The sequence below is a fragment of the Gavialis gangeticus genome, unplaced genomic scaffold, assembly GCF_001723915.1.
Source record: "Gavialis gangeticus isolate Ggan-Ray unplaced genomic scaffold, GavGan_comp1, whole genome shotgun sequence".
NCBI lineage: Eukaryota > Metazoa > Chordata > Crocodylia > Gavialidae > Gavialis > Gavialis gangeticus.
In genome coordinates, this window is record NW_017729017.1 from 933,754 (window position 1) to 942,510 (window position 8,757).

General features: G+C 49.3%; 1 long non-coding RNA gene across 1 annotated transcript in view; it reads right to left on the reverse strand.

The window, feature by feature from the left end:
* Positions 1 to 1,140: 1,140 nt before the first annotated feature.
* The window catches only part of LOC109294659, a 20,765-nt gene continuing 13,148 nt past the window's right edge, over positions 1,141 to 8,757 (reverse strand). Inside the window, exons 2-3 of the long non-coding RNA XR_002096599.1 lie at positions 8,450 to 8,454; positions 1,141 to 1,150 (exon numbers count right to left, since the gene is read on the reverse strand). This is a non-coding gene — a long non-coding RNA (uncharacterized LOC109294659). The remainder of the gene's footprint in view (positions 1,151 to 8,449; positions 8,455 to 8,757) is intronic.

Below are 8,757 nucleotides of genomic sequence, written 5' to 3' on the forward strand. Positions count from 1 at the left end.
AAGGCCGCATGACTGACTGAATGATGGGAAAACAAGACTTATAGTAAAAAATGCCTGGGGATCAAGTTGTTTACTTCAGGACTACTCAAGTCCTGGCTCATGGGCTGGATGTGGCCCACAGAGCCATATCATCTGGCCTTCGGGGCTCTCCATGGGTCTGAAAATTTGGCATTGGGGAGCCATGGCAGTATTCAATTGCCACTCCCCTGTTGCCAAATTTCTGGGCTTATGTCAAGCTCTGGGAGTGGCGAGAGAGACGCAGGTGAAAGCCCACTGTGCCCCAGCACCCCAAAGCTCCCCGGTGACCCACAACTTCTGCGGAGCACCCCTGCTGACCCCCAGCAGCAGCCGGAGGTAAGTGGGGCCTGTGGTGGGAGGGACTAGCCTCAGCCTAGCTGTGGGGAGGCAGCTAAGCTGGAGCCGAGGAGGGTCTCGCCCCTCCCTGGCCCCTACTTTGCTCAACTCCCCAGAGGAGCCACGCGACCAGAGTCGTGCGAACAGGCTGCACAAACAGGAATGCTTATCTGCCCAGTGCACAAGTTAGCACCAAGTTTGCGCAGGAGGGTGCGCGGAAGTACCCGAGGCCCTGCCTGTGAGGCCCCTTGGGTAAGTATTCTGAACCTAGCCAGCCTACCAGCGGCATGCTCTGGATGGGCACACACCGCAACCCTAGGGTCCCCTTGGGGCCTACAGCCTCCCTGCTCTAGCGCCTCGAAGGCTTCCACCCAGATGAAGCCCATGGTTCTGGGCTCTACACAAACAGAGCCTCTGGCTCTCAGCTGTGGGGCCTGCCTGTCACTTTTTCAGGCTCTGGGGTCCGGGAATATGGCCACCTCCCCTTGTGAGATTTCCCTTTTCGGGTCTCTAGCGTGCCAGCTGGAGGAGCTCCAGACCACAGTCTAGAGACTGAGTGCCATCAGGGACTGTGAGCAGGAGATCGACTCCTACTGCCAGGCCCTTCTCCCCCAGGAGATGGAGGGTAGACCACAGTCTCCCTCCAGGACAAGGGAGGACTCAGGGACCTCCCATTCTGTCTAGCCAAGTGGTTGGACCAAGGTGGTCAAGGGCCCCAAGGCCCGCCGCACCAACGTCCCTGTCCCACTGGAGCTTTGCAACAGGTATGAACCTCTTGCAACCCCAGCAGAGCCTACTAAGTTGCCAGCTCCTGCAAGCAACACAGGCTGTACTGTAGCTACCACTCCCGCTCTCCCTAAGATGAAACGCAAAGTGTTTGTCATGGGAGACTCCATCCTGAGGGGGACTGAGGGGATAATCTGCCACCCTGACCCCTTAGCCCCGGGAAGTCTGTTGCTATGCTCTTTATCCATGTGGGCACCAAGACATGGCTCGGAGTGCTTACAGCCAGGTCATGAAGCACTACAGGGATTTGGGAGCAGGGCTTAAGGGGTTGGGGAAGCAGCTGGTGTTCTCATCGATCCCCCCAGTCTCGGGATATGGACTGAGGAGGGAGAGGAGTATCCAGGTAGTGAACCAAAGACTGTGGTGCTGGTGTCATCAGGAAGTCTTTGGCTTCAATGACCAAAGTCCACTCTTTGGTAAGAGAGGCAGTGAGCTGCTGGGAAGGGACGACCTCCACCTCTCACCCCTGGGGAGGAGGCTCTTCTCAGCCAGAGTGGCTGGCCTGCTCCATTGGGCTTTAAACTAAGCCCACCAGTAGATGGGGGGACTACCACCACTGCTGGCCCACTGAACAACCCTTGCAAAGCAGCAGACCAAGGCACTTAAGGGAGCCCACACCTGCCCCAGCCCTGGAATGAACTGTAGGCAAGGCAAGGGCCCCCAAGGGGACACTTGTGTGCCTATACAAAAATGCCAGGAGACTGGGGAATAAACAGGAGGAATTTGTCCTCCTGCTTAACACAAATAATTATGATGTCATAGGGATAATGGAGACCTGGTGGGACTCCACCCATGACTGGGCCAGGGTTATAGATGGCTATACCCTGTTCATGAGAGATTAAGTTGACAAAAGGGGTGGGGGTGTAGCTCTTTATGTCAAGAAGAGCAAGCCAACATTGGCGCCCAGGGTGGATGACTTGAGACCCTCTGGGTTAAAATCTGTGGGGAACATGGCACAGGGGACACTATGGTGGGAGTCTACTACAGACCCCCTATCCAGGATCAAGACCTTGACTAAGAGTTTGCCAAGAAATTGGCTGAGGCCACATGCTCCTGGTGCATGGTTGTCACAGGAGACTTCAATTACCCAGACATCTCGTGGGAAGAGCACCCAGCCAAATCCGAGCGGTCGCAAAGCTTTCTCTCATGTGTGGATGAGCTCTATCTGATGCAGGAAGTTTATCGGCCAATGAGAGGTAAAACACTCCTCAACCTGTTACTGACAACTGGGGACGACCTAATCAGTGACCTAATGATGGAAGGGAAGCTGGGTGACAGTGACCACGAGCTGATCACCTTCACCATCCACCGTAAAGCTGGCAAGTCAGTCAGTAATACAGAAGTCCTCGACTTCAGGAAAACTGACTTCAACAAGCTAAGGAGGCTTGTCAGTGAGGTCCTAAAAGGGCCACAACCCAAAGGGGAGGGGAGTCCAAGATGAGTGGTTGCTCCTCAAGGAGCAATCCTAGATGCACAAGCAAAATCTATCTCATCTCGAAGGAAAGGCAGCAAAAGGGCACAGGAGACCCCTTGGCTCTCTAGGGAACTAACAGACCTCCTGCAGCTAAAAAGAAAGACCTACAAAGGATGGAGGACTGGATCCACCTCCAAGGAAGAATACTCTGCATTGGTCCAGACCTGCATAGAGTGAACCAGGAAAGCCAAGGCTGTGATGGAACTCCAGCTCACTGCAAATATCAAGGACAATAAAAAGTCCTTTTTTAGTTAAGTGGGGAGCTCGAGGAAAAGCAAGGACAACATTGGACCCCTGCTAAACCAGATGGAACAACTGACAACTGATGCCCAGGAAAAAGAAAACTTGCTAAATGGGTACTTTACATCAGCTTTTCACCAGTCCTACGGGACGCCTCTGGCCAATATGGGACATGGAGACCTGAGTGAGGGAGATTCCTTACCCTCCATCAAAGATCACCTCACGAAGGGACACCTTGACAGGCTTCCTTCAAGTCAGCTGGCCCTGATGGTTTACACCGAAGGGTACTCAAGGAGCTGGCAAGCATCATAGCTCAGCCCCTGGCATGGATCTTTAAGAACTTCTGCTGCTCTGGTGAAGTGACCAAAGATTGAAAGAAGGCCAATGTGGTGCCTATCTTCAAGAAAGGGAGGAAAGTGGATCTGGCAAACTACAGGCCCATCAGTCTGACCTGTATCCCGGGGAAGGTCTTGGAAAAGATTATCAAAGAGTCCATCCTTAACAGACACTCTGACAGCAACATCCTGAGGGATAGCCAGCATGGATTTATTGTGAGTAAGTCTTGCTTGACCAATCTCATTTCCTTTTATGACCACGTGACCTATCACCTGGACAAGGGGGAAGACATTGATGTCGTATATCTTGACTTTAAAAAAGCCTTCGATCTGGTATCCCATGATAACCTCTTGGCAAAACTGGCTAACAGAGGCCTCGGCCTCACCACGATCCTCTGGTTGGGGAATGGGCTCCGTGGTCGGACCCATAGGGTGGTGGTTGACGGAAGTCATTCGTTGTGGTTCTCTGTGACCTGTGGGGTTCCTCAAGGCTCTGTCCTAGGGCCTAGACTTTTTAACATCTTCATTGATGATGTAGATATTGGTGTGAGAAGCGTACAGGCCAAGTTTGCTGACAACACCAAACTCTGGGGTAAAGAGTCCACACCTGAGGACAGGAGGGTAATCCAGGCAGATCTTGACAGGTTCAGGAGATGGGCGGATGAGAACCAGATGGTGTTTAACACTGAAAAATGCAAGGTTCTCCACCTTGGGAAGGAAAACCCACAGCATGCTTATAGCCTCGGCAGCGCTATACCGACTGGCTAGCACTACGGATGAAAGGGACCTGGGGAACATGATTGACCGCAAGATGAACATGAGCCCTCAGTGTGATGCTGCAACTAGTAAAGCGAGCAAAACACTGGCTTGCATCCATAGATGCTTCTCAAGCAAATCCCAGGACGTCATTCTCCCATTGTACTCGGCCTTGGTGAGGCCGCAGCTGGAGTACTGGGTCCAGTTTTGGACTCCACAATTCAAAAAGGATGTGGAGAAGCTTGAGAGAGTTCAGAGGAGATCCACATGCATGATCAGAGGAAAACAGACTTTATGATGAAAGGCTGAGAGCCATGGGACTCTTCAGCCTGGAAAAGGGCAGGCTCAGGGGTGATCTGGTGGCCACCTATAAGTTTATCAGGGGTGCTCACCAGGACCTGGGAGAACATCTGTTCACCAGAGCATGTCAAGGGATAACAAGGTCGAACGGTCACAAACTCTTGCAAGACCATTTCAGGCTGGACATAAGAAAGAACTTCTTTACTGTCCGAGCCCCCAAGGTTTGGAATAGACTGCCGCAGGATGTGGTTCAAGCACCTACTTTGGATGCCTTCAAGAGACATTTGGATGTTTATCTTGCTGGGATCCTATGATCCCTGCTGACTACCTGCCCCTGGGGCAGGGGGCTGGACTCAATCCTGCAGGGTCCCTTCCAGCCCTAGTGTCTATGAAATCTAAATTCTATGAAATCTATGTGGAGCCTTGCAGCCCAGATCATGTGATCCTGAGTGCCAGATCAGGCATGTGGGGCCTTGGAAGCACAGAGCCTGATCTGGGTGCACAGGGCCAGGGCAGCACAGGGCTCAAACCAGGTGCATGTGGCAGGTTGGCACAAAGCAGAATACAGGCACTCTGAATGCAATTCTGGTGGTGCAACGTAGGATACAGGCCTACAGGGTTTGATTTGGGTGCTGACCTGGGGAACCAGCCCATGGATCAGCCCTGCATCATGTATCTGGTCTGTGGGACTGTGGCAGGACGGGACCAAGGGGTGCTGTGAACTCCCCTAGCACCCCCCCCTACCGTGCCAAATTGGTTCCAAATGCACCTTCTTTATCTCACCCGCCATGTCTTTGATGGTAAAGATTATTAAAGGGAGGCTGCCTTCTTACCCTCTTTGGCACAGTGCTCTGCGATGTCCCAGTCTGTGCCCTGCCTTAGATAACACTGCAACTAACTTCAGGGGCCACATGTGGGTCCTACAAATCACCCTCGCCCTCACGGGCCCTCTGCCTCGTCTCCGTTACCCGTGGCCTCATGGACGTTCTCCGGCTCATCTCCCTATCTGCCTATGCCCTCTCGCCCACCCTGGGGCCTTGCCTCGCGATTCCCGCCTGCCCTGGGGCCTTGCCTTGTGATTCCTGCCCGCCCTGGAGCCTTGCCTCGCGATTCCCACAATTGAGGCTTAGGTGGCTGTAGCCATGCCTGACCCCAGACCCCTTTCTCAGGTCTACAACCCCCACTGAGGCTCTGGGGTCAGTGCACCCCCTTGGGGGCTTCTAGTCCTATGCGCCCTCCCTGGGGCTTCTAGTCCTATGCGCCCTCCCTGGGGCTTAACGCAAGTACCCTCTGGGCTTCTCGCCAGTGCCCACTCTGGTGCTCCTCACAATTGGGGCTCAGGTGGCCGTAGCCATGCCTGGCCCCTAAATCCACTGCACCCCTTCTCAGGGCTGGGGTCAGTACCCCCTTAATGCTGTGCCCTCTCTGGCACCGGGGCCTCCACACCACTGTGGAGCCCCATGAGGCCTCCTCCAACCCCTTATAGCCTCACCCGGTCCTCCAGTCTTATACAACAACAAAACCAAAAACTCCCACTCCTGGGCTACAACATAAATTCCAAGCCAACTGGCTATCCATCATTCATCTCCCTACCAGGGTTTCCTCCACCCTGTATCATCCCACAGAAGGTTCTCAGACCATCAGGCTTCCCTACTCAACTTGCTCCAACCAAGCTCCACCTTCCTCTACTGCCAGGCTTGTTTATATAGGCCAGGCCCTGCCCCCTTCTGGTCAGCTGACCAAACTGGTTGTCTCGGCAACCCATCCCTGTGCTGCCCTGGTGACTGGCAGCTGAGCCTCCCCCTTCTCACCACTAGGGGTCTCCCACAGGTTGCTTCCATTTTAGGCGCAGGGTGCTTAAGAGCCCTGCAACAGGGACCAAGAGTTTGAGTACCACTGATCTAGTTTATCAAAGAGATGGTTAAGGAAAATAAAACTGATATAGAATTAAAGGGTTGGACCATAAAAATCATCTTATCCTACTCTGCATGAATGTATAAAAGCCGCTTCTAAACTATTCATGATTAATACTTATCCAACCTTGGTTTTTTAAACCTCCAATGAAGGAGATACAACTCCCCAGGGCTGCCAACCAGTAAGTTATCTTCCATTCTGTATTTGGATTTTTTATTCTTCTTAGGTATAGCTTCTTGCATTTGTCTGTATTGAACTTCACTATACCTTCTCTATTCCAGCTTTCCAATCTATCAAGATCCTATCAGAGGACTCTAATAGGATTTTACAGGGCTCTTCAGTCTAGCAAACCAAATTATAATGAAATTCATTTGCTGGAAGGCTATTTATTTTAGATTCAAAATAAGCGCAATTTTAACACTGAGCATAATTAATCATTGTAACAACTTACCAGTGCTAAATTCTATATCACTGGTCCTTTTAAAACTATGATTACATACTTTTTGATATTTAGTTCAAACTAGTTGTCTAATTCAGAGAAGTTCTATAGGCTGAGCTGATCAGACAAGCTGCCTGGGCAATTATAGGATCTCTTTCATTGGAAGATTTCAAGAAAGGGATGGATAAACATTGGTCTGAATAGCAGATTCTGTATTTGTGTAGGGGGATAGACTAACTGCTTGAAGTCTACTAATCTATATGCACATCTTTTTATTTGTGTTGAAAGCTAACATCACATTCGTACCTTTATAGGGCACTCCCACTTCCAGCATTTGTCCTGTAGTCTGTACTCTGAGCAACTTAGAGCATATAGCAGGTTAGAATGTGACCCTGCTCCCACAATGGGAGAGAGAGCTTAGCCAGAGCAAAACACTCACAAAAATACTCCTAAATGGTCATGACTTTTTTGTAATGAACCTTACATAATGCAATCTGGTGGTATCTGTGCATGTTATTTGCATTTTTTCCTTGTATCAGGAAGGAAACTAGTTCTCTAGCCAGGTTCACACCCTATACATTTGATAGAGCTATTTCCAGAACACTGGTTTGTGAATCTGTCCTTTGTAGCTGAGTCTGTAATGACCAGCATCCTGTTCCTTGATGAAAGGTCACTGTGTCCTGACCCTGTCAGCTCAACCTCTGTCTTTTAGAATCAAATGAAACTGTTTCCCATGGTCTGCAGGAGGAACATGCAGTGAAGCAAAACAGTGCGACAAACTGCAATTCTTCAGGTTCATCAGCATGCCTCTTAGAATAACTCAACTGCAGTTAGTAGAGTTTCTCTAGATTGACAGTAATATAATCAACAGCAGAATTTAATTCACAGATCCCTCCTCCCAGGGACATCTCTGTTGAGCAGTTTCTCAAGTTTCATTGGCCTCTGCCCACAAACATGTTTCATACTGGCATCCCCATTATCACCATAAGAATTAGTGTTCTTGTGACAATGAAGGAAAGGAAAGCTTACTTTATGCATTGAATGAGGCATTATTGACTGCCAATTTGCAGGAGCTAGCTCCACACCACATGGTGGCAAACCACTTTATTTTATTTTGATTACATTTTTTGTTTTTGCATGATTACCTACATTAAGTAGATCATAATTAACAGAGGATGAATAAGATTTCTGCCACTCTGAGTATTAAGTTTTGCCACAACAAATGAAAACATAATTATCATTACATAGCACCCTTATCTGTGGAACACGCATGGTTAGGATGATAGTGATTTACTGATAGTCACAAGCTCATTTAACTACTGAGAGACAAGCAAAAAACATTTGTGACTGATGTGACACAACAGTTACTTTGCATATTGAATTGATTCCTTACAACACTGAAAGCAAAGTACACTATGCCTCCTCCATCGGTTTATGACCAGGGAGCCAGAAAATATTTCAATTGGCTGTGTAATGTAGCAACCCTTGTAAAAGAGAAGAGACAGAGTTTATTTTTAATCTATATAAAATGGATTCTTTATTTCAGCTTCTGGGCATGGGATGCAATGCCTAAGTGTTTTATGTTTCCCTCTAGTACAGGGCGGGCAGTTATTTTGGGTGGAAGGCCACTTATTCAGTTTTGGCAAGTCATCAAGGACTGCATGGGTAGCCCTGCCCCTTGACAGGTGCCCCACCCCTGATCACCATCTTGGGACCAGAAGTCCCACCCCCCAACCCCTGACCTTTGCCACCAGATTTCCCTCCCCTTACCCTCCAGAATTACTCCTTTCAGCAAGGGGTTTTGCCATCTCTGAACCAGAAAAATACCAAATTGTATTCTAAAAATCAAACATATACTACAACATTCATCAATTTCATTTCAAAAAATATTTTTGTCCTGAGTTATGTTTTTGTGTAATGTAAATAGAAGTAAGTATAATAGCTTCAAATTAAGTCTTACTCTTGTATGTTGTGGGACGGTGTAGGTGGGAGGGTAGGGAAGAGGGGGGCAGAGAGGGAGTAAGAGCACAAAGGTGGCTCTGGAGTTCATTTAGAACTGGAATTTCATCATTTTGGCTGGGAGCATTCACAACTTAGCTAGGAATCTCAAACACTTGCTGGGAGTGTGCAATCAAAAAGAAGTGAAAGGAAAGCGATAT